This window comes from Octopus bimaculoides, chromosome 24 (genome assembly GCF_001194135.2).
Source record: "Octopus bimaculoides isolate UCB-OBI-ISO-001 chromosome 24, ASM119413v2, whole genome shotgun sequence".
Taxonomy (NCBI): Eukaryota; Metazoa; Mollusca; class Cephalopoda; order Octopoda; family Octopodidae; genus Octopus; species Octopus bimaculoides.
Genome location: NC_069004.1, coordinates 2602760 through 2606547, shown reverse-complemented (window position 1 = coordinate 2606547; position 3788 = coordinate 2602760). Strand labels below are relative to the sequence as shown.

Sequence of the window (3788 nt, the reverse complement as noted above, 5' to 3'; positions counted from 1 at the left end):
GGTAGGACAAATCATTGCACTACCCCTGTGTGGGAACTTAGCTGATTTTATACGTTCAAAGAAATATATGTCAACTCGTTGTGTTCGCGTTTTATTCCAAACCATTGCCCTGATTGGTTCAGGATGTCTGTTGATAGTCATAGGATTCCTCAGATGTGACCAAACCATTCTAATAACTATCTTATTGTTTCTTATCGGTATAACTTTATCATTTTCTAGTGGTGGTGTTGTCGTCAACAACAATGACATTGCTCCAAGTTATGCTGGTATTATATTTGGAATTGCAAATACAATCGCAGCGACGTCGGGAAGTATTTCTTCCTTAACTGCCAAAGCCTTAACCCCAAACGGTACACAAGAAGAATGGCAGATCGTGTTTGCCTTATGCGCTGCTATATGTGTAGTTGGTACAATATTATATGCAATATTGGCAAGAGGAGAAATTCAAGATTGGGCGATTTCGGAAGACTCCGGGGTATCTGTTCCCCTTAACGACATGAACACAAATAAACCGGCTTAACCAGTTTACTGAAATTTTAGCTATACCAAACACGGCATTATCACCGAGAATGCATAGTTTTCTTTACTTCTGTGATTCCGTAATGTATGTATGTATGTATGTAGGTATATGTGGATGTATACACATACACCTACACACACACACACACACACACACACACACACATATATATATATATGTTTGTGTGTCTGTGTTTGTCCCCCCATCATCGCTTGACAACCAATGTTGGTGTGTTTACGTCCCTGTAAGTTAGCGGTTTCGCAAAATCGACCGATAAGATAAGTACTGGGCTTACAAAGAATAAGTCCTGGGGTCGATTCGTTCGATTAAAGGCGGTGCTCCAGCATGGTCGCAGTCAAATGACTGAAACAATTAAAAGAGTAAAGGAGTATATATAAACAGCTAAGTAACTAAATATTGTGACGTATAATTTCTATGTATATTTAAAATTATTTCGTTATCCCCTGACGACGTCATAAGTTTAAATAGAAAAATCTGGCTTTTCGTTGAATAAATTTCTTCTTAAAATCCTTTTTGTATGCGTTCATGTATTATAGTTATTGTTTTTCATTTCACTTTGAATTTAATCTGTTTAAGGTTACCTTGATAATACTGCGTTAACATAACTTTTCGGAGATGTTGGTCTGAAAGTTATTTTATACCTTTTTTTTTTCTATATCTAAATATGTTGGCAGAGTGGAAAAGATCGTCAGTAATGTGTGATGTAATCATCAACTGAAAATGTGATTTCCTCCGTTCTTGTTCTTGTAAGCGATATTTCGAAATTCTTGTAAGCGATACTTGGATCTACTTATCATACACGCAGACTTGCCCCGGATGTTAATTCTATTTGAATTTATTGGTATCTGTTTGTTTGATGTAGTTATTCAAGTTCGCTTCATAGTCACGGTTTCGAAGATATTGCATTTTAAAATCCATTGTACCTTTTGTTATCAATGTATATGTTTAGTCTCTTACTTGTTTCAGTCATTTGACTGCGGCCATGCTGGGGCACTGCCTTGAAGAATGATAGTAGAATGAATCGTACTTTTTTTTAATCTTTATAAGGCCTCCTACTTATTTTATTGCAGTCAAATTTGAAGAAAAATTTTCATGAAACATAGTTTATATAAAAAACAGTTTTTGAAATCGCAATGACACAAACTTTTCAGGATTGAAGTTTTCGTTTTGTGTCTCTTGAACACAGTGTTGGGGGTTATCCATAAAGTGGAAGATATTTCTAGTAACGGTGCTATTTCAGGTTTAGTTCAATATCTAGAATTCTTCTCAAGTATTTTTCCTTTGTCTTTCGCAGTAAGTCACTTTTTCTATTTACTTTGAAAAAGAAATGTGTATTTTCTATTAATACGCATAATTATTAATATATATTCACTTCTTGGAATATTTCTAAGGGATGAAATTTTGATTTGATGTTTATGTACCCTGGGTGTTATATTAATTTCGACCCCGTTTGGCCGATGTAATTTTTATTGGATTTATTGTTTGTAGTGCAGTTCATGAGATTTTTGTTTTACAATTCCTTTTTGCATTAACCTTTAATTCCTTCATAATCTTGAATTTTTTGTCCTTCCCTCTTCAATTGTTTCACAAGTTCTACAACGAAGGTCTCCGCAGTTTGCAACTTGCATTATTTCTCTTTCTGATCTGAATTTCCTCATTGTTTATAGACTTTCAAGATTGCATATACGAACGGTGTGATCACATGGTGTACTGAACGTTGGACAAGGTAACAACTTGACATACTAAAACCTTCTTTGACTGACAGAGTGGGTAAATGAAATTGTTAGCAATTTTGAATAATAATAAGCAATTTCAAAGCATTATGAATTAACTTAAGACTGAAAAGGCAATTGAATAGTTGCTTACCGGGTGAAATATAGTTGTGGGACCTGTGTTTCGGCTTCGAAGTGTCCTCGTCAGAAAGTCTTTGTCCCGTTCTCTTTCCATTAGTATTAAACGTTCTGATATGCACATTGCGGTTGAGAACTGTACTAACCATTTGAAAATGAACATACGCCCATCTAATATCTGTCTACATGAGTGCTTTTGTCTCTCAACTGAAAATAATAAACTAATAAATATTTCTTGGCCAATAAAGCTTTCATGTTTTTAATATATTTATTACTGTATGATTTACACAACGGTCAATCAAAGTAGAACAATGTTGACAAACAAACTTCCACAGCTGTTTCTTTCTATGATTTGCTTCTCACCCTATCACTCTTTCTTTACTGTTATATTTCTGGGTTTATTCCTGCTTCTTCATCTTTTTTTTTGTTATAAATAATAAACACACTAGCAAACACCATGAAATATATTATTGTATTTCCTCCTTTAAGACTACGGCTTACCATGTCCCACTATTCCTCTGACAGGTAGCAATAACGAAGAAATTTGGTTTGGTTGACGAGTATGAATGCGCTGTTGAGAGACAAATCCTCATAAAATTCTTAAGTACAAGTTTTAGATGAGGAAAAAAGGAGTGGACAGGGATATGCTGTCTTTCAATAACTTTCTTGAAAATTGTATGTGAATGGCAAACACAGCCTGAGTGAACGGCCCTACGATAAGCATATGGCTATTGACCGAGATATGGCAGAAGTATGAAAACACATGTCCTTGATGAGCTGTGTATTCTAGGATCTGTGTCTGGGTTCCTTAAATGCCTCTTGTTATTTAACACTACTTAACGGAGACTTTGTTCGTATTTATATCATTTACTTTTTTGTAAATATATTTTCAGAAGATTTTCTCAAGTTCCTTCTGCATTGTATATTGGCCATCGTATCGTTTCTTCAGGTTTGTTAGTTTACTATTTAATACCTTCCACAAAAAACAAAACGTTAAACACAATGAGAAACGAAAACATAGAGACGAAGATAGAAAACGAACTTTTTTCGAACAACGAAAAAAAAACAAACAGAGAAACGAGACATGCAACATAAAGAATATTTCCCCTCATCAGTTGTCCCATGTTCCATCTACTCCGCGTTCGAAGGCAAGGACAATACGAGACAGGGAAAACAAATGGTAAGGGTTGTTAGGCCAAGACGGATGATTACTCAGATTATTAATTTATTTAAGATATATTGGGCTTATGGTATGGTTCACATTTATCAGTTACACGATTAAAGTTAATATTTAAAAGTTAATATTTTTCAATAGAGATTGAGAGACCACAATTGTTTTAAAATAACTATAAATTTTTCTTAAACAGTTCCAATTTTTTATTCGATGGGTTTTAAAC

General features: G+C 34.4%; 1 protein-coding gene across 6 annotated transcripts in view; it reads left to right on the top strand.

The window, feature by feature from the left end:
• The window catches only part of LOC106868749 (uncharacterized transporter slc-17.2), a 12971-nt gene that overhangs the window by 5671 nt on the left and 3512 nt on the right, over nt 1-3788 (top strand). For 2 of the 6 annotated variants that reach the window (XM_052976181.1, XM_014914154.2), the window contains exon 2: nt 2209-2267. The exons of 3 other annotated variants lie outside the window; for them this stretch is intronic. The gene's annotated coding sequence lies outside the window, so the exon portion shown is untranslated. Of the gene's footprint in view, nt 1-2208; nt 2268-3284; nt 3341-3788 lie in introns of all 6 variants that reach the window. One more of the 6 variants, XM_014914152.2, reaches the window with a different exon arrangement.